This window comes from Marmota marmota, unplaced genomic scaffold, assembly GCF_001458135.2.
Source record: "Marmota marmota marmota unplaced genomic scaffold, marMar, whole genome shotgun sequence".
Taxonomy (NCBI): domain Eukaryota; kingdom Metazoa; phylum Chordata; class Mammalia; order Rodentia; family Sciuridae; genus Marmota; species Marmota marmota.
This window is the reverse complement of record NW_026000174.1, coordinates 19874755-19897824: the sequence shown is the minus strand read 5'-3', so window position 1 is coordinate 19897824 and position 23070 is coordinate 19874755. Positions and strand designations below refer to the sequence as shown.

General features: G+C 36.2%; 1 protein-coding gene across 10 annotated transcripts in view; it reads left to right on the top strand.

Moving 5' to 3' along the window:
• LOC107135616 (interferon-induced very large GTPase 1-like) overlaps nt 1–23070 on the top strand; it is a 161728-nt gene that overhangs the window by 107076 nt on the left and 31582 nt on the right. For 2 of the 10 annotated variants that reach the window (XM_048788269.1, XM_048788263.1), the window contains exon 2: nt 7519–7524. The exons of 1 other annotated variant lie outside the window; for it this stretch is intronic. The gene's annotated coding sequence lies outside the window, so the exon portion shown is untranslated. Of the gene's footprint in view, nt 1–1310; nt 3320–7518; nt 7525–23070 lie in introns of those variants that run through there. 7 more of the 10 variants (XR_007342303.1, XR_007342302.1, XM_048788268.1 and 4 more) reach the window with 5 other exon arrangements.

Genomic DNA, 23070 nt, shown 5'->3' with positions numbered 1-23070 from the left:
GGGGTGGGACAGGTAGATATTTTGGAGGGCTTATAAATTAGTATTACTTGAGAAGGTGGTCTCCAAGATGGTCTCTTAGAATTTCGAATGAGCCCAAAGGACAGAATCTTGTAAGGCAAGTCCATTCAAATGTAGTTGTATTCTCCGGTCCTCTTTTTCACATAGATAATGGGATTTCAGGGTGGAAGTGAGGCAATCATTCCTTTTGCAGCCTGGTCCTAATGCATATAAAAAGAATTCCAGAGAGGGTTTCTCCTTTTACTTGAAATTACTCTTAATGGAAAATCTTTGAAGAATCACATTTCCTAAGTCCCAACAAATCTAAGATGTTGGCAGTCACAGGAAAAGTGTCATAGATTTAAATTAAACTCTTAGAATATTATAGCAGGAGAGAGCCTCCCCAGTACCTCCTCTTCTGACAATTGATCTTCAATGTCAACTCTGTGCTGGGGAGAAAAGAATTCATATTTGAACATGTACTTCAGAACAAGGACTAGGTGAAAGTCACCAATGTCATCTCTTTTTGTCCTCAAGACTGTTATTGAGTTAGATAATAGTACTGCCAGTAGCAAATTCATCCAAAAGCAACCATTTAGGAATTGCTTAGTAGTTGCTTCTCACTACTTCAGTTGCTCTTTTACTACAGACAAGTAATGTAGGGAAGCTTTAAATTTACTCTTTTTTAATCCATTCATCTATTGAAGGACATCTAAGTTGGTTCCACAGTCTAGCTATTGTGAATTGTGCTGCTATGAACATCGATGTAGCAGTATCCCTATAGTACGCTCTTTTAAGGTTTTCAGGGAATAGTCCGAGAAGGGATGAATGGATTTAAAAAATGTGGCATTTATATACAATGGAGTATTACTCAGCACTAAAAAATGACAAAATCATGGAATTTGCAAGGAAATGGATGGCTTTAGAGCAGATTATGCTAAGTGAAGCTAGCCAATCCCTAAAAAACAAATGCCAAATGTCTTCTTTGATATAAGGAGAGCAACTAAAAACAGAGCAGGGAGGAAGAGCATGAGAAAAAGATTAACATTAAACAGGGACAAGAGGTGGGAGGGAAATGAGAGAGAAGGGAAATTGCATGGAAATGGAAGGAAACCCTCATTGTTATACAAAATTACATATAAGAGGATGTGAGGGGAAAGGGGAAAAAAAACAAGGGAGAGAAATGAATTACAGTAGATGGGGTAGAGAGAGAAGATGGGAGGGGAGGGGAGGGGGGATAGTAGAGGATAGGAAAGGTGGCAGAATACAACAGTCGCTAGTATGGCAATATGTAAAAACGTGGATGTGTAACCGATGTGATTCTGCAATCTGTATACGGGGTAAACATGGGAGTTCATATCCCACTTGAATCAAATGTATGAAATATGATATGTCAAGAGCTTTGTAATGTTTTGAACAACCAATAAAAAATTTTCACTCTTTTTCCTCCACAGATTTAAATAAGTCAGAAAAATAAACTCACAACATATGTACTGTGAGAGAAAAAAATGCCTACAAATTATTAATGTGCTTAAGCATGAAATTCATACCAAAGTATGAGACTCAAAGAGGGAAAGATGACGTGAACTTCACGGAGAGCTGAACAAGGGTATAGGTGCTGGACTTCTGGGAGGGGGAGTGTCACAGGCACTGGAAAGGCAGGGAAGGAGGAGCACAGTGTTGTCTTTCATGCAGGTGAATTTTCCAGGTAGCAGTCACCATTGGTAACCTCTGTCTGGGCCTGGTGTCAGACTCCCAATCTCCTTTTCTTGCGAAAAAGGTCTTTTGTAGATAGAAAGAGGGTATCAGATAGAAAAGCCTCTGCCTGAGTCCACAGTGTACTTTACTAGGGCAGGTACATGTAGAATACTTTTTACAAAAGGAAACGTTTTCAGATGCCTTCCTTTGTGTGAGAGATCAGCAGTCTCTGAATAACCAATTCAAACTATGCCAAAGAAATACATTTACAGTAAGATATTTTGATTTCCCTCACTAGTAACACTTGGATCTTGGGCTAAAACTTTGACTAATACTAAAACTCTCCCTCTTTCAAAAGTGCTCCTATGAAAAGGGAGATCAGTCTTACTGGTAAGACACTGTGTCAGCCCCTTTATATCCCCTGTGTTCCTCACGCCAGTTTGTCACAGGAAAGCAGGGAGATGAAACTCCAAACCTGGGTTCGTGTGTTCCAATGACAGAAGATTTAAAGTCAGACACCAAAAGTCCCTCAGGAGAATTTTATTAGACGTGAAAGTAAAGTAAAAGAAAAGTGAGGCTTAAGTAAAAAACTCTCTTAAGGGAGAGAATGAGCCGTCTCCAAGCAGAGAATGACAAAGAGAAAATGTTGTCCCCAATTTTATCACTGTTTGATGTTTACCAGGAGATCTAGGGACCACCTTCTGTTCTCTTTGCCAATCAGGTGTTCAACTCCTGGGCAATACAGTATTTGACCTTAGTTGGTCCTCTCTGAAACTGTCATGGTGGCCATCCTATTTAGGGGGGCTTCATCTACAAGTCAATCCCATGTTAATGCGGGTGCTAGGAAAAATAGCTGATCAGAAGTTACCTTAGTGCACCTGCATTACTAAAGGAAACTGTCTTCCCAGACAATTGGAGTCACTTAGAGCCATAATTCCTAGCTTTATGTCAGCATCAATAGACCCTGTCAAGAGTTAGTCCCATTAATCCTTTTCACTTGACATATTTCCCAATTAGCTCCTTTTGCTTCTGTTTATTTTATACAAATTAACTACCACCCTTTGCTTTCTTGTTTATTCTGGAAGTAGTTTAAGAAGACCCTAAAGGAATTTAAAGAATGCTTGTGACCTTGCCTGCATTTCACTGCTCATTGTTAGCTACTATCTAACAAATTCATTGGAATAGCCATTATCATCCCCACAAACACAAGCAGAAACCAGCTCAGATATGAAAGTTTCTTTTTCAATCATCACACATTGCTTGAACATCGATATATTTCATTCTCTTTGCGTAAGACTAAGGATATCACATGCATTAGAGACAACCTCCCACAACAGGAAGGAAACTGGGAGGTGCCTTGACCTGATATGAAGTTCAGTCCCCTCTCCCAGGAAAGAAGCCAGAACTGAATGCATCTGTGACTCCTCAGCGTCCCACACTTGGAGAAGAAAACAGCTCTCAACGGTGCACTTTTTTCCTGGAGCAACATGAAGACAGACTGTTGGCCTTAAGGAGACAAGTAGGTGAAAAACAAGTTGAACAATGGGGTAGACAGAGAGATACAACAGAACCAGACTTGATGATTCTGAAATCCAGATGGGAAACTGCAGTTGGAGTTCCTCAAGTAGGTTTCCAGATCTGAGGGCAATAATGGTTTCTGCTTCTGCTCCCTGGGCTCCTGGTTGTGCCCTGTGAGTCACCCTTTCTTTTTTCATGAAAAATAGTAAATATTCAGAGTTGACAGTTTTGTCATTTGCTTCCTATCAGTAGAATTTGGAGGTGGGATGATAGGCTATAACAGACACTTTTCATTTTGTATTCATTGTGTCTCAGTTCAAGCTGGCAGGCTCTCTGTTGTACTAATGATATGTGTCTTGGAGATCAGAAACAGGTCCTTGTTCCCTGGTATTGAAGATTAAACATTCAAGAAATGCAGAGGCAAGTGTAGAAAGCCAGTTTTGGTTAAGAAAGTGATAGAGATAGACTTTTCCTAAGAGAAGGGGCTCCTCAGCTGGGTGTACATCTTGTTTTCCTATACACCTCAGAACCCCCTTTTATTCATTGTCTTCTCTTTCCTCTTCATATATGTTCCTGGAAGCAGGGAATTGTGGGTTAGTTGTTAGCAACCAGAGTGTCTGGAGCATGATTACAGAGGTTACAACCCATTGTTCTCTGTTTGACAAACAGCCCTCATCCTGGTTATTCATTACCTACACTGATGGCCTGACCTTCGCCCCCTGCCTCACTTTGCTAAGGAATGTGACATATACTGTCCACTCAGACTATGAGGGGCTACAGGCATATTGCTTTTGGCAAAGAAAGCATGTATATGAAGAGGGTCATCACTGTGGGCCAATTGTATAAAATTATTCTCTTAACCAGGTGTTTCCATCATTCTCATCTATCTGTCCTCTTACACTAATATTCTCAAGAACTTGTGATATATTTCATTGGGGCCTTAGTCCATTGGACACAAGCCACATCCATAGATGACTTTCAGATAAACTACTGTCCTATACATTTGTCTGATGCTAGTTTTTGTAAAGAATGGTGTCCTAAAGCTTTCTCCAGAACTTCTGTCTTGATTCATACCCGTGTACCAAACTCATTCTCTTGAAAGTGTTCTTTGTGTACCAGATTACTCTGGTGTTTTGATATTTTTTAACATTTTAGTGAAAGATCATCATATCATACCTGTTACCAAAATTTCAGATCTTGTCCCTGATGACAATTAAACAATGAAGTCATGGTTTTGAGACAAAGGATAAAGAACATTTTTGCCTTCTTCCTATTTTTAAAATTGCCAGACTTCTTGTCTTACAGTTTAATTAGCAGAGACCAGAAAAGTTAATACTTATAAACATTCACAGATTAGATCATATAAGTAAGAATAATATTCATTGTTGCTGTTCTTGATATATTTCCAGTCAGGCAAATATCTCTGTAAATATAAGAAAAGAGGAAATCTCCAGTTTTTAAGAATCTATTTCAAGAGATTTTTCTTTACAACTTACATTTAAATACAACACTGCAATTTTATTATACATCATGAAAAAGCAGGCCTTATGAATTCTTATGGTATACTAAGAAAACAGTGATGAAAAACCGTGAGCAGAATTTTTGCATAATGATAATGGAGGAAGTGTCCATTAAATATTTTCTACATTCCCTATGTAACTTAGAAAGTAAGTTGATTTTTATTTATTTTTTTATTTTTTTAAGTCAACACTTCTATCTTTATTTTTTTATTTTTATTTTTTTTAATTTTTTTATTGGATGTTCAAAACATTACAAAGCTCTTGACATATCATATTTCATACATTTGATTCAAGTGGGTTATGAACTCCCATTTTTACCCCAAATACAGATTGCAGAATCACATCGGTTACACATCCACATTTTTACATAATGCCATATTAGTAACTGTTGTATTCTGCGACCTTTCCTATCCTCTACTATCCCCCCTCCCCTTCCCTCCCATCTTCTCTCTCTACCCCATCTACTGTAATTCATTTCTCTCCTTGTTTTTTTCCCATTCCCCTCACTTCCTCTTATATGTAATTTTGTGTAACAATGAGGGTCTCTTTCCATTTCCATGCAATTTCCCTTTTCTCTCCCTTTCCCTCCCACCTCATGTATCTGTTTAATGTTAATCTTTTCCTCCTGCTCTTCCTCCCTGCTCTGTTTTTAGTTGCTCTCATTATATCAAAAAAGACATTTGGCATTTGTTTTTTAGGGATTGGCTAGCTTCACTTAGCATAATCTGCTCTAATGCCATCCATTTCCCTGCAAATTCCATGATTTTGTCATTTTTTAGTACAGAGTAATACTCCATTGTGTATAAATGCCACATTTTTTTTTTATCCATTCATCTATTGAAGGGCATCTAGGTTGGTTCCACAGTCTAGCTATTTTTCCCTAGAAAGAAATATTCCTTCACAGCTGATGATTAACTTTAGAGAACTCCACAAGGAAAAGAACAATCATCACAGCTACCATCTTATTTTCCCTCTCTGCCCCACATTGCTAAATGCCTTTTAGTCAAAGCTCAAAGCTGGGTATGGTTTCCTGAATCATTGGTTCTTTTCCTTCTCCGAGAAAAAAAAAAATGTGTTACAAAATTCCCTTAGTTTATTCCGGAATACAGCTAGAATTCTTTCAAAGGAACTTCAACTAGAAAACAGGGAAAGAAACTGTAGAAGCCTGGAGACAGAAAAGTTTGCAGAACACATTCTCTCATTCTTAAACATGCTCACTCTTTGCCAGAAACTGTTTTCTGTCTTCAAAACTGAAAGTTGAATTATCTGTGGTCCCTGAGATCATAGTCAGTGGTCTAAGGGAAGCAGATAAGACCATGAAGGTTCCATTCCATGCGTGTAGTAAATGTCTAACAACTCTCAGGAGAAGAAACTCCTGGTTTGGAATTCTGTCACTGGTGGGGATCCAACCCAGGGCCTTGTGCATGCTAGGTAAGTACTCTACCACTGAGCTGTACTCCCAGCCCATAATTCCTAGTTATAGCATTTACTCATTTTCATTACGTAAAGTAGCCAACTGAAAATTACCCATTCCAACTACAGAAGAAAGTTGAGAACTTACAGGATAATTCTGATAAATCACCATTTTTAAAACCCTTTTAAATGCCTAGGCTTTCATTTTCCAGGAGAAACTTTCAGTTGTGAAGAGATGCATAGTAACACATCATTATGTAGCATGCCCTCTGTACATATATGATGGCTAAACGTGGACCCTTGAGTACAAATAATAGTACAATATAATACAATAATTTCAGTTTGACTACCTTTTGATTTTAATACCCTTTATTTAATTGGAAATGTACATGATTTCTGTTTTATTAAGGTGAATTTTACATAATATCAAATTAGCCATTTTAAATATTACAGTTCACTAGCATTTGGTACATCCACAATGTTATAGAACAAGCACCTCTTTCAAGTTTCAAACTAGTTTCGTTATCCCAAAAGACAACTCCAAGCCCATTAAGCAATTGCTTCTCCATTGTCTTTCACACTTCCCATAGATCTTGGCAGCCACCAATCTGCCCTCAGTCATTATGGATTTATATATTTTTAATATTTCTTATAAAGGGAATGATACAATATTTCACTTTTTCTGTATGGTTCCTTTCACTTATAATAACATTTTCAAGGTTCTTCCACACAATGTGGCTACATCAGAACATTCTTTTATGGTTGATTTTGTTTCATTGCATGAATGTACCACATCTTTTTTATGCATTACTTAATGAGCACTTGGATAATATTCATCCTTTTGGCTACTATGAATTGTACCACTGTGGACACTTGTGTATAAGTATTTATTTATTTTCAATTTGGGAGGTTTACACCTCTCATTAGATTTCCTAGGCCATATCATAATTTACTATTAATCTTTTTAAAGAAACTACAGAACTGCTTTTTATGACAGATGCACCATTCCACCTTTCCACCAATAATTCACTTTCTGCATGCCCTCTCCAGCATTTGTTAGTCCTTTGTTGTTAAACCTATCCTAGTGGATGTGAAATATCTAGTGTGGTATTAATTTGCATTTTCCCAATGACTAATCATATTATACATCTTTCAATGTGCTTTTTGGCCATTTGTAAATTTTCTTAGGAGAAATATCTATGCAATCATATGCCCATCTTTAAATTGGGTTCCCTGTCTTTATGGTAATGAGTTGTAAGAGTTTATTTTATATTCATTGCATTAAACCAATATTGGATATATATCAGACAAATATATTCTTCCATCCTTTGGATTGACTTTTCATTTTTTTTTTTGATCATGTACTTTGAAGCACAAGGTTTTTTAATTTTGAAGAGTCCTCTTCCTATCTCTCACCACCCCACCCCCTCTCTTTCTGTCTTGGCTTTTGGTGTCATGTAAGAATCTACTGTTGAATCCAAGATCATAAAGATTTACCCTTGTTTTCTTGAAAGGGTTTTATGTTTTTACCTCTTATATTTATGTCTTTGATACATTTGGAGTTAATTTTTGTATATCTTGTGATGTAGGGCTCTGACTTCTTTTTTTTTTGCATGTGGATATTGTCTTTACATAAAGCTAAATTTTGTTTGTGTCAATTTTCTCCATTGTCTTTCTAATGTTTACTATTTTCTTCCTTCTGCGGTCTTTGAGTTCAGTTTACTCTTTGGTTTCTATTTCCTTTTTTTTAGTATTTTGTCACAATTTATTGATGTGATATGATAATTAGAATTGAAATTATAACTGAATTCCATCACTATATGAGGACCTAAAATTCATCGACTTATTCATGTTAATACTGAGAGTAATTTGCTCCCAAAATATCCTGGTGAGAAGAAAATTGCCTTATGTCTTTGAGGGGTCATAATAGTTTCACAGTGTCTGCAATAAACCCATTGCAGGACATAACAGATAATTGAAAACAAAAGCTGAATACATTAAGTCTGTTGGTATCAAGGTTAAAGTAGTAGAATAAAGTATTCAGGTTAAGTGATGCTATTAGCACAGGGCCTTCACATGTGGTACATCTACCACATTAATACTTAATATGGCACTTACTTATGCTTTCCCTATAAAGCTTCCAATCTCACTTGCAATTTAAATATATTTTTTAGAAAATAGAATCTTTTTTTCCAGAATGACCATTCTTTTTTATCCCCCTGTAAAAAACAAACAAACAAACAAACCTTTTAACTGTTGCTTAAATCAGCAATTGTGTCATGACCAAAGAAGACCCAAACTAACCAGAGGCATAAATCATTATCATTGCCAGACCTATGCATTTACTGTCCTCTCCCATAAGATGAAAACATATTTATAGTATCAATATCACTAACACAGGCTCATGAGAGCAACTGTGTCTAACTCATGAATGATATTAAGGCTGTATTTTTTTCCAAAAATCTTTTTTTTAATTTTTTTCCTTTTTTTAATTGGTTGTTCAAAACATTACAAAGCTCATGATATATCATCTTTCATACATTTGACTCAATTGGGTTATGAACTCCCATTTTTACCCCATATACGAATTGCAGAATCATATCGGTTACACATTCACATTTTTAACATAATGGCATATTAGTGACTGTTGTATTCTGCTACCTTTCCTATCCCCTACTATCCCCCCTCCATCGCTATTTTCCTTTTTCTCTACTGATCTTTCTTCTATTTATTTACTGTGTTGTTAAAATTAGTGTTATAGTTATATGTAGTTGTAGTTATACATAAAGCTAAAATTTACTTATGTGAATTCATATATATATATATATATATATATATATATATTCATATGTGTATATAATATAATTTCATCAACTTCATTCCACAATTCCTCTCTTTTTCCTACTCTCCTGTCTCCCCTAAAATCTCCTTCCTCTCCTTCACTGAACTTCCTTCTATTTTTCTAGAATTTCCCCTCATTTTTTCCCCTTATTTGGTGTTGTTTCTGTCAGCAAGAGAAAACATTACAATTATACCCTTAACTATCTGACTCTGAGACATTTGCCTCAGCATAATGTTCTCCAGTTCCATCCATTTACCAGCAAATGCTATAATTTCATTCTTTTTATGATTGAATAAATGTACAGATGTATATGTTCCACATTTCTTTATCCATTCATCTGTTGATGGGTACTTGGGCTGGTTCCATATCTGGCTATGGTGAATTATGCTGCCATAAACATTGTTGTAGGCTGTATCACTATTGTAAGTTCACTTTTCTATTCCTGATTTTTTGAGGGCTCTTCATACTCCTTTTCAGAGTTGTTGAGCTAATTTGCAATCCCATCAACAATATGAGTGTATCATTTTCTCCACATTTTTGCCAGCATTTGTTATTATTTTTATTCTTGATAATTGCCATTCTGACTGAAGTGAGATTAAGTCTCAATTTTGATTTGCATTTCTCTGATTGATAGGAATGTTGAACATTATCTCATAATTGTTGGCAGGTTTGAGCAGTGTCTGTATAGTTTTTTTTATTCATTTGTTAATTTTCTTATTTGTGTTTTGTTGTTATTGTTAAGGTTTTTGAGTTATTTATATATTCTGGATATTAAACCCTATTGGAGGAACAACTGGCAAAGATCTCTCATTCTGTAGGCTCTTTCTTCATATTCTTAATTATTTCCTTTGCAGTGTTATAACACTATATTTGTTATTGATTTCTGGCTTTATTTCTTATGCTTTAGAAGTCTCGTTCGGGAAATTGGTGCCGATACCAATATGTTCAAATGTTAAGTCTATTCTTTTAACAGTTGCAAAGTTTCTGGTTTAGTTCCTTGGTCTTTAATCCTCTTTGAGTTGATTTTTGTGCCGGGTGAAAGAGAGGGACCTAGTTTCATTCTTCTCTATATGGATATCCTGTTTTCCTAGTACCATTTGTTAAAAAGTCTATCTTTTCTCCAATGTATATATTTGGCACTCTTTTTGAGTATCAGTTGACTGTATCTATGTGGATTTGTCTGTGTGGTTCATGTCTGTTTTGGGGCCAATGTGATGCTGGTTGTGGTACTCTAGCTGTGTAGTATAATATGAAGTCTGGCATTGTGTTCCCTCCATCATCACTCTCCTGCACAGAAGCACTTTAGCTATTCTGGGTCTCCTGTTTCTTCCAGATTAATTTTAGGACTCTTTTTTTTCTAGTTTGTGAAGAAAATCATTGTTATTTTGTTGGGGAATTGCATTAACTTTATATAATACTTTTGGTAGTATGATCATTTTGACATTTTGTTATTAAAGAGTGTATTATTAAATTCTCACACAATTTCATATTCTATCTTTTCTTTAGTTATTAATTTATAGTTTCATTACACTGTGGTCAGAGAAGATACATTTTATGATTTCAATCTTCTAATTTTTATTGACACTTTTTATGGCTTACTAAATGATCTATTTTGGAAAATGTTGAATGGGTAAAATGTGTATACCAAAGAAGAATGTGTATTCTGATGTAGTTGAATGGAATGTTCTGTATGCATCAGTTAGGTGTAGTCAGTTTATAGTTCTCTACAAGCTCTGTATTTGTAATCTCATATTTGATTGTATCCATTATCAAAAATGGAGTGTTGAAGGGAAAGCAGAAGGACTGGGGAATGAAATTGACTAAATTATGTTATGTTCATGTACGTATAACACTGAAGCTTACTGTTATGTATAATTATAAAGCACCTTAAAAGAAAAAAATTAAAAATGGAACATTAAAAACTTGTCCTATTTTATAGAACTATTTCTCTATTTAATTCTTTCAATTTTTACTCCATATAAAATTTAGAGATTTCTACTTGGATATGTATGATTGTTTTATCTTATTGATGAATTGATATTTGATCAATATTTTATATCCTTATTTTATATCCATATTTGAAACAATTTTTTACTTACTATATATTTCATCTGATTTTAAGAAGCCACCCTAGTTCTTGTTTGGTTACTAGTGGCTAGGAATATCTTTTATTTTGTATTTTGGCTTATTTATTTGTTGTTGTATCTAAATGAGTCTCCTGTAGACAATGTAAAATTGTATCCTGATATTTTGTTGTTTTTTTTTATAAATCTCTGCCTTTTGATGGAAGAGATTAATCTTTTTATATTCATCTGTGATAAAAGGCTTCTTTCAGTCATTTTGATATTTTTTCTATATATCTGCTATTTGGTATCTCATTTCCTGGATATAAATTTTATATTAGTCCACATTTTCTTACCTTAATAAAATACCTGCAACAGTGAATTTCTAAAGAAGAGATGTTATATATAAGTCAGTTTTTGAGACAGAACATCCAAACAGCAAGGCAGATGTCAAGACTGCCTGAAGGAGCAAGGAGTTCCATATTGAACCATAAAACAGAGAGAGAAGGAGCCAACTATACTCACCTTGTAAAAGCACTCTTCAAAGGATTCACCAAGGTTCCTTGGAAAGTACCATGATCCATTTTGAGGGCATGCCCCTAATGACCTAAAGGCGTCACACTATACCCCACCCCTTAAAGGTCCAACAATACCTCCCATTACCACCTCCCTAAATACTAACCTTCCATTCCCATGGACACTTATCATATCCAAACCACAGAAGCTCCTTTATCTCCCCCAAACACTTCTCCCCTTCTGAAGCCACCAATATGTATACAATGATGTGACTAATGATGCCCCAGAAGTCTCATAATATCTCTTCATTGTTCTTCATTCTTTATTATCCACTTCTCAGACTGGGTAAATTCAATTGACTTCTATTAAAGTTCTCTGGTTCTTTCTACTGTCTGCTTAAGTTTGCTATTGAAACTCTTTGTAACTTCTTCATTTAATTTATTGCATGTTAAGCTCTAGAATTTCTGTTGGGGGCCTTTTATAATATTTCATAATAATTTATAAAGTATCTCTTTATAAATATTTAGTATTTTAGGAGACATCATTACTAATTTCCTTTAACTCTTTGTTGATGATTTTCATTTACCTCCTGAAGCATATTTAAGCCAACTGATTTAAAATCTTTGCTAAATGAATTAAGTGACTTTTTCCCACAAGGAATATGTTAATTTTTCTGTAAATGGACCAAACTTTATACTTATGATTTTTAATTTTTTGTAAAAAATGGACATTTCGAAACTATAACATGGGAACTCTAGAAATCAGATTCCTCCTTTTGCTCGGGATTTGTTTTGATGGTGAGTGTGATTTTAATAATTTCTTAAGGGTTTTGTTTAGTTTTAATCTTCTTTGGAAAAACTGCATTAGCCATGTGAGGGCTCTGAGGTCTCTGATCCTTTTTACCTGGTGCTCACCTAATGTATTACCAGAGTAGTTTTTTTCTTTTTAATTCTTGGAAAAGAAAACAGAAAATGTTATCACAAAAGGACCAGGCTGGACGCAAACTTTACAGATCAGCTTAGCTGATGGACCCACTTTCCTGGTGGAAAATGAGCCACCAGCTAAAGGGAGGGTTTATGCTTATATAGGTTACACTGAGAGGCGACTTAATTAATGAGCATGTCAGTTTGGGCTATCTTTACTGGGCCAGATGGAGGATATGGTGTTAGTGGGTATGGAGTCTGTGGTCAGTGCCAAGGATTTATTTTCACTGGGCCAGATGGAGGGTGTGGGGTCAGTCTGTGGTGGGATCAATGCTTTGGCCTCTTTTCAGAAATTGTCATTTCAGATTTGATGGATATTTATTCCCTGGGACCTGTCTTGTCACTCTGAAAGACAGTGACTCCTTCATTCCTTCTCCCTGGGCCACATCATTTTGGAGTTTGTCTTTTTCCATATCCAATAGAAACCTCCTCCAATGTTTGCTTTGGTTCAGTGTCAGTGTCCAGCCAGGCCCTTTACCACTCTGCCTTGCCTTCCACTTTCTGCTTATACTCACCAACTAGAGGTGGAAACTTGGGTCTTCTCAGGTATTTTCTGGGTATATATACTGTTGTGGGAATTCATGGCTTTCTCAATTTCTGTATATAGGAGGCTGTCAGTTTTCTAATTCCCCACAAAGCTCTCTTCCTAGTCTTTCCTCCTGAGTTTTCAACACACATATGGTTTCCTCATAATCTCTTCCAAAGGCAGCAGCAAGAAGTTCATTGGCCTCTCAGTATTTTCAGGAATAGCCTCTGAATATATATTTTATGGCCTAGGAAATCTCTGACAGTCCATATCACATCATTCTGGGGTCAGATTACTCTTCCATGATAAGATGTGGCAGCACATGAGGTTTCAATTCAGCATCCACAACACATAGAAACTAAAGGTGTCTTTATAAGAACACCTCTACCTGACCATGATGTACTTTATTATTGTGATGGAATCCTAAAGTTGAAACATGTCATGATACATTTTCTATGTCAAAAAAATAGAATATAGACCTAAGTAGATATTTTCCAAACTTAGACATACACTTGGCCAACAGGTATATGAAAAAACATGCTCCATATCTCTAAATGATCAAGGAATTATGAATGAAACACAATGAGGCAACACTTCACTCCCTTAAGAATGGTTATTATAAAAAGGGCAAAAATAAAAAATGCTGGTGAGGAAATGGGGAAGGAGAATTCATATGCTATTGGTGGAAATGTAAATTAGTATAACCATTATTGTAAATAGTAAGTACATTCCACAAAGATTGTAAAAGGAAATTCCCATATGATTCAGAAATGCCATTACAGAGTTTATGTCCAAATGAAATAAAATCCGTATGTCAAAAGTCATCTGCATTTGCATATCAATTATAGCAATATTCACAACAGCTATGCACTGGAAGAAAATCTAAACACCCATCAGGGATGATTGAACAAAGGGAAGATGACATGTATACACAATGGAATAATCCATAACAATGAATGAAACCCTGTCATTTGTGACATCATGGATGGAACTGAAAGACATGTTAAGTGAAATAAGCCATGCAAAAAAACGAAATTATGTATGATCTCACTCACATGGAGAGTCTAAATATACTGACCACATAGAAGTAGAGAATATATCTAGGAAAAAGAAATGGCCAAAGAGTGACAGCTGGAAATGTAGAACAAGTTCCCAGAATAAACAAGTCTGCATGGATAATTCAATAAGTCCTGAGAGACGCTCCTACTCCAGAGAAATAATAACACTTCAGACAGTAGACAGAGACCAAGAAGCAAGCTAAAATTTAATAGAAATTAGAAAAGACAAGAAGAGCAAAAGCACCACAAGATGAGCAGCAGAATGACAGCTCCTCAAAGCTATGTCCCCTGACCACACAATCTAAAGCAGCCTTGAGTTTATAACCAATACCTTGCTTTTTTAAAAAAAAATATTTTATTTTTTAGTTGTGGTTGGACAGAATACCTTTTATTTTTCTATTTTTATATGGTGCTGAGGATGGAACCCAGGACCCTGAAATTGCTAAGCGAGCATCTACCACTGAGCCACAACCCCAGCCCCAATAACATGCTTTCTTACACTTAATTTATTCTGAAAGTATTTTATTCATTCATGTTTTTGCCCATAGTCTAATTAACCTGTTAATATGTAAACACCTTAAGGGCAGAAACCTAACCTGTCTTACTTATCAATGAACTCACAGGTCCTAGAATATTTTCCAGCATGGGTAGCCCTCAATAAATACGTGTGAAATAGATTCCTGAATTTTAGCATCTCTTTGTTAAATCTCTAGTCAGAAGTAAGACTAAATAATCAGTGGGTGTGATGGATTCATCCTTTGATTTCACCAGCACGCATTTGTTGAAACAGATATGAACATTTCAAGTTTTTTTAAATTATTATTAAGAATTCTCACACTAAAGAAAACATGAAGAAGGTAAAAATTATAGTCAGGATACAATCTGCATTTAATGGAATGCAGATTGGAATTTAATGGAATGTAGAATGGAAAGACTTGAGCATGTGTTCTTGTCCAAATTGAAGCAACCAAGAAAGTATAATGCTCAAGATATCTTAGACTCAAGATATAGAAAACAAGATCCAAGGGGAGGTAAGTAGGAGCAGGAGGTGACAGACATTTCTTCCATGGGGACCAGAGGGAAGAACACAAAGATGATTATTAATTATAGTCTTAAATTTTAAGGTGGAAAAATTTGAAAGTGAGAAAGGCCTGACCAGATGTCTTAAACATCATCTGGATTTACAAAGTGAGTTTACAAAGGTGGGAGGAGCTTCAATGAATGCTTTGTTTTTCTTTCTTACTGTCCTAGGCTCCTCTATGGGTCTTAGATTGGAAGTTCCACCAATGCTCTTGGACCTTGTTTTGCTAATTTCTCCAACCCCATTGTCTAGCAAAGTGCCTGGCAATTAGGAAGGGAGCCATCTGTGTATACAAATCAGATGTAAAATTGTGAATATGTGTTATCTGATTGTGAGGTGTGAAGGAGGAGAAAACCAGAAATGATTCTCTTTAGGGCCTGAGTCACTGAGAAGATTGGAATTTTATGTGTTATTTTTGCCCACTGTTTATCTCTTCAGATCATACAAGTATATTCTTTTATTTTTGGCTTCCTCTGCAAAACTTCATATTGTGAGGTTAACCCATAATGTTGTGTATGGCTATCATATTTATTTTCAGTTTTGTATATTATTTTTATACAAAAACAAATATATCCCAAATGCTTTACTCATTTGCATGTGATAGACATTTGAGTTGTTTTCAGCATGTGAAATATTTCCAGAATGTTAAATAATATTTTAGTGCAGTTGTTCTCAATATTAATATTGCATAATAAGCATCTGAAGACATTTATAAAAATGTGGATTCCTAGCTTCTCTTGTAGTTCTAACAGGAGATATTTCAGTACTGTGAAAGAACAGCATTGGCATGAAATTCTTGTGGATATGTCTTGTGGTCTGTGTTTATATATTGGCATATACCTGGAGATGGAACTCTTGGCTTCTCTCTGCTCTTTTATTTTGTGTATATGTGATGTACTGTTTTATTTGGATATGTTCTTCTTTTCTACCTTCTTGGGGCTGAGATTTATTTTATATTTTTCATCCCATTATTTAGGTTACAATCCCCCTATTTTGTGTCATGACTGCCCTCCATTGTTATCTGATACATTCAAAAATAACTATCTATCAACTATTCACATATTCACTCTTATGACCAGCAAGGACCACACACATTATCTTGATTCATGCAACACCATCTCCTATACTGATTCAGAAACAAATTTAATTATAGATTGTTCTAATTTTATATTATATAAAATTATTCATGCTAATTGTTTTGTTTATTCCTTTATGAATTTGGCTAGTATGTGCTCTTAGGCTCCAATTCAAATTCCCTAAGCATAGTAAAAATAATGCTGTACTACCACGTATTCGGTGTTGCTGTGGAGAAGCTGATATAGATCTACATTTTGTTTATCTTTAAATAACATAATTTATATATCTTTATTTTGAAATTATAAAAGTTGGGGCTGGGGTGTAGATGAGTTGGTAGAGTGCTTACCTTCCATGCACAAGACCCTGGGTTCAATCCCCAGCACCAAAAAAAAAAAAAAAAAAAAGGATACAAGTTTTGCCAGCATATATCCAATTATTGATGCTGTTCAATATTTGATGTATATTTTCAATAAGAAAAATCACTTTATGTAGCAGCTCTGGGAAAAATTCCTTATGTCTTTGGTAATTTTCTCCCATGTTCTTAGTGACATTACTTCAAAATCAGTCAGTCAGAGTTGGCTGTATTTCTGGACCTATGGTCTATGTCTCATTATACTTCACCTTGTTTATTTGTCTTATGATGCTAAATTCTGGAACAATGCTCAGGTAAACATTCTAACATTCTAGCTGAAGCTTCATGTGTATATATGCAAATATTCACCAAGCAAATACTTTAACAATTAAACTCAAATGAGTTGTTTTTAAGTGCACATAATCTAGAATGGCAATTTTTCTTTTTTAATTGGTAGAGAGGACAATTTTTTTTTCTTCTTTTTAAAAATTTGTTCTAATTAGTTATACATGACATTACAATGTATTTTGACATAAGTATAGTAAATCTTCTCATTTTTCTGGTTGTACATGACATAGAATCACATTGCTCATGTAATCATAGGATAATAATGTCTGATTTATTCTACTACAAAGTTTCTTCATTCAAATATCTTCTTAGGATAGCCACCTTCAAAATATAATTGACCAGTTGGCAAATTTTATCAATTTGATTTGAGATGTTTACAAAAATTATAGTTTATGAATGGTACCTAAATATCTCCTGTTGGAACTATAAGAGAAGCTAAGAATCCACATTTTTATAAATGTCTCTAGATGCTTATTATGCAATATTAATATTGAGAACAACTGCACTAAAATATTAATTCACTCTTTTGACACTAAGTTGACTTAAAACCAAAGGCAACTCTCTAATACATGAATACACTGATTGAATCAGTCACAGAAATGAGGGCAATACAATCCTAAACACCTCCCTTAGTTTCCTGCAATTTTTGCCTTTCCTTGAATGAACTTCTCCCTTCCTGCTCTAAATCTATCTCCATAACACAACAAAAAGCTCTATGTCAAGCTAAGAGGAAAAACCTTTGTTTAAATCATTGTCTGAAGTCTTCTAGGTTGATGATATGGACAAAATGATCTACATCAAGCACATAATTCCCCCTTTGTTGACAATAGTAGCTTTCATAACATTTTGGCTTCTCTTCCACATTCATAATTGCTTGTGTTTCTACTTCATCTGCATTTAGACAAGACCAGCCCCAGAGGCAGACAGGGCTATAAAGGATTACTCACTACCTTTGGACACTATCTGGATGAGTGCCTTATATACAGTTCTGAAATCTACACAATAATTTATATGTATTTAAATTAGATTATGGGTCAGTGAAAAGAGGAAATACGGATTTGAACAAGTATGTAATCCTGCGGCCTCTTATTATAGGCTTCTTAGAACTGACAAATTTGACTGTTTATGTCATTACAAAGGAATTCCTTCCAGACACTGTAGCCAAGGGAAAAAGATTCTTTGTACATTTCTTATCAGTAAAAGGTAACTTTTAGAAAAGATAACGAAGTGAGTTCTGGTGGTACCTAGTACATCCTTGCATAATCCTCATTAGAGGTCATCTTAGTTGGCTCCACAATGTCCAAGAACTCAGTCTTTTGCAAGAGCTAAACATAGAATGAATGGTCACATTGTTCTCTCTCTAGTCAATACAAAACCTTATTTTTCCAATTTTTCTTGGCAATAAAAAAAAATAGTGTCTTGTGGGGTACAAGCTTATACTCTCAAATCACTTATGGATCATATTTTCCCTTGGAAACATATCAAAGCACTGTCAGCTCCCCTCAGGGGGTCATGTTAAAGAATGTCTTCAAATCCATTTCACTATTATACAGGGTGCAGCAGAGCCTACTCAGTGAAGAATGCAGTGAGGCGAGTCTCATGAGACCCACACTAACTCCCCAGTTCCTACAACCAACCAGAACATTGTGGAAATGTGAACCAGGTTGTACAGTAGAGAAAACTCTCAGCGAGTTCACCATCCTCCATGTCCTGCTCAGTCCCTTTCAGTAACCGTTCAAGAAATCCAGCTCAGTAGAAACCTTGGTAGGAAAAATCAGTTGCCACTGATATCCTGTTATTTTCAATCCTCCCTCACATATTTAGTAATCAAGGCTTGGTCACAACTTCCATGTCTCCTAGAGGAAAGCCCGATTTTTTAGAGAAAGAAACCTTAAGACTTACCAAAACTTTAGCAGAAAAAGAGACACAAAATCTCTGATTAGTCTCAGTCTATACTAAAATGATAAATCTTCTCTATGTTAGAACAGTTTCCATGGCTAATGTTGTTGTTAACTGCTGGCAAAAAAGTAAGGAGCTAGGTGGATGCTACCTCTGAAAGTTAAACCACAGGATCGGAATCCTGGGCTATATCTCTGATATGCACTTTCAAGTATAGTAGCCAGGAAAAAGGCATGTTTTAAAATCAGGCTGTCTTGAGCATTTATTTCTTTCCCATTGTTATCTTCCATGTCTTCCTCATAATTTTGGAATATATGGGTGTACAAACTCCTGTATTCACACTCTCTATAGGAATATGTCTTGCTGTTTCATGTTCAATCTTCACCATCCTCTGTGGATTGGACAGAAACCCTCTCTCTCGGGAGTTTCTCTTTTTCCTGTGTCCATACCAAGTTTTTAAGATTCTCAGGTCTTTGGACCTTGTTCATCGCATTAAAATCTCCTGTGTCTTTTTCTAATAATTTTTTTCTAATGCATTTGTCTGTTTCCTGAGTGCTTTGGCTCTTAGGGTAAAATTAGCTAGAAATCCTGTCAGCAAATTTGCCTCAATTACTTGGAAAGAGATGGGTTCACCAAGTGGATCACATGTTCTGAATAATCCAGCTAAAATTCTTGAGCCTCTTAAGTCCCATGTTCCTTCTGCCCACTGAACATGAGATTAGGTGTGATAACAGGTATCTTGCAGGTTATATGTATCCTCTAATAAGAGCCAAACAGAACTGTTTCCAGGAGATACACTCCCTTGGGCTGCACTTTTCTCTTTTTTCTCTCTGAATTATAATCTCTCAAACCAAATGCTATGGTCTGAATATAAGGTTTCCCCAAAACACTCATGTGTGAGATAATGTAAGAAGGCTTAGAGATGGAACAATTGAGTTAGGACAGCCTTAACATTTTCAACGCATTAATTTCCTGATAGGATTAACTAAGTAGTAACTATAGGCTGACATGGTGGGCCCCTGGGGGTGTACCTTTGGAATACATATTATTTCTCTGCTGAGCAGACCTCTCTGTGTACTCCCTGATGTGATGTATTGAACTGCTTCTCTCCACCACACTCTTTTGACATGATGTTAAGCATCACCTTGAGCCCTGAGGAATGGAGAAGGCTGTCTATGAAATGAGATCTCTGAAACTGTGAGCCCTTAAATAAACTTTTCCTCCTGTATATTTGTTCTTGTAAAGTCTTTGGTCACAGCAGTGAAAAGCTGACTGAAATGCTGAAAAATTCTCTGGAAACCTTTGTGAACATATGCCTTATAAGTCATCTGTTATAGATCTTCCAGGTCCATGATAAAGGTGCTCTCTGTACAGATTTGCACAAACAATAACACTGTCATTTCTAAGAGAATGAGATTCTCCTTTGTCTTGATGGTGGCAACCCTTTTTTGTCCTCTATCCTTTCAATGAGAATGTACCTCATCCAATCCCACATCCCATTGGAAAAGGAGATTGCGGTTCTTGGAGGAGCTTTCAAAAATTCAGAGAATAATATAGTTAAAATCTATTGAGTTCCTCTGACAAGTCAAACACTTGAATGAACGCTTTATATAGTTCAGTTGTCAATCAGATAGAAATGCCTCATGGTTCATGTCTTGTATGATGCCCTCTTCTGCCTTCTAGCCAATAGAATGTTGCAAAGACAGAGCGGGATTTTTCAAAAATGATCAATTTTGAATAAGCAAAGTAAGGATCATCTCTGTTGAGATGCACTTCATCTGGAAAAAGCCCTTAAAAGACAGATTGGGTCTTTACAAGAGAGATTAGGCAAATATTTTTCTTGTTTGGTGTCTAGAATAAGTAAGATGCCATGTTATGAGAGGAACTATGGAGAGGACTATGTGGCAAGAAACTACAGGCCGCCTCCAGGAGCTGAGAACAATGAAGACAAAAGCCAGAAAGAAAATGGGAACTTCAGTCCTACGATCCAAGGAACTGAATTCTGCCTACATTACACTTGCATGCAGCTTATTATTCCAGTTAATCCTACATGAGAAAATAACTCAGTTCAAACCTGCATCGCAGGATTGTGAGACCCTGAGAAGAGGACTCAGTCAAGCAGGACTTTTTACTAATTGGCTGAGGGTTCTTTTGATAAATATGTATAGAAATTGGAAAAATACAAAGTTCAGCTCCCTTAGTGATATCAGCTATAAGACATGGATGCCAAGAGCTCTCAACCCTTACTGTTGCAACTATCCTAGTTGCTCTCAGCAGCTGTACTTAGCAACTTGCCACAGCACTCCACAGCCAGAGCTAACCATTCCTAGCAGCAAATGAAGCCAGAAGCTAACAGCTCTCAGCAGCACCACTGTTGGTCTCCCAGCAGCTCTTGACCATTCTCTGAAGTGTTTCAGTCTCTCTGGCTGCGCAGTATTCTGCATTAGCAACCCTTGGTATTATCAGATTTTAGTACAACCAGTTAGCTTGCTGTATTAGTATGAGAAATTATAAATAGTCAAAATAAAACCATCCAAAAAAAAGCTTTGGGGGGTTTATACTGCACCACAGTGGGGTTAGGTATTGGGCAGTGCAGTGCTAGAGCTCCCCAATTAGCCCAGTAGGACTAAAAGGAATACTGCATATATATACAAAAGGGGCAGAGCCAACTATATGCACAGTCTCTTGCCTGTTGACCACAGCTCTCTGCACTGTAGGGCCAGGCTATGCAGGCATCCTAGGCTCACCTGTTCGACTGTCTGTCATAGGTGGAAGAGATGCTGTTTATATACCAGAGTGGCAACATCTGAAGCAGTGATAAGGTAGGCAGAGACATCCAGAGTGGTAGTAGGTCAGAATAGTCTGGGGTGGTAACATGGTCTGAAGCGTTGCAACTAAAGTGAAGTGTCCTGTAGCCATCTTGAGACACCTGGACCAGCTATAGTTGTCATTATTACACCTGGACTGGACTGCTAAAGAAGCAATCACTTTATTGGCAACTCCCATTGTTAATATTGTAGTGGTGTGAATGAAGTCAAGCTGCTTCTGCCTCCAATTTAATTTCAGAAGCAGTGGTTTTGATCAGATCCCTTTTAGATGAGGAGTCTGAGGGGATGAATGACATCATCAGCCCCTTAATCCTGCCTGGCTGAGTGCAGTGATCATGGCATGAATCATGGCAGATAACTGTCAGTCTAGTGGCCAGGCACTGGAGCTGGCAGTGGTACCATTGGAACACAGTGAGGCCACAGCAACCACAAACACTTGCAGATGTCTTTACTCATCCCTCAGGGATAGATGAGGCCATTGCCTGGTTTTGCAGGTAAAATGGTCCCAGGTCTGATCCTTACTCTACTTCCATCTTGTCCAGCAAGCTCAGGATGGTAGCAGCTGCAATGACAGTGTACCAGGGAGAGACTTGACAGCTGTCTGTTGAACAACTGATCCAGAGATGACCTCCATCACAAATTATCTGGCAGATTTGGCTATTCAAAAGGAAAGAATAGAAAAATATATTCAGAACATTCTAAGTGCAATGATTAGAGATAAAGATACTTGTATTAATGATGATCTGGTAACAAAGGACTTCACTTGTTATGTATTACCCACAGATAATAAAATCCTTGATTATCTGGAAGAAAGCAAGATTCAATACAAGATAACTTTCTTCTCCAGCAAATTCAATCCAGCACTTACTATTTGGCCAAAGTTTTTACAAGGAGAGACCTTCTCTTGGGGAAGATCTGGCCTCCTATTCTGTCTCAGTGCCTAGACTCATTAAACACATTTTGATTGATGTGTGTTGTTTGAAGGTAATAATTTTGTGCTAATTTGTTACACAGTGATACAAAAATAACATATGTTTTAGGTAAGGAAAAGTTCAATGCTGTTCTAGCAAATACTGAAAATCGTGGGAGCATATTTGGAATCAGGCCTGAAGCTGGAAGATAGAAGAATACTGAGGAACATGACAGAGACATTTTAAAGAACCTTAAATGGACCATTAATAGAAACCTGGACTCAGGATGCTGAAGTGAGTGCTCAGAAGAAAGTATGGAACATGTCATCAGAACAAAAGGAAAAATATCCTTATTGTATGGTGGCAGAAAGCCTGGCAAAATTATGTCCTGGAGTTATATACATACCAGAACCTTTAAGTGATAAAATTGCTTATATATA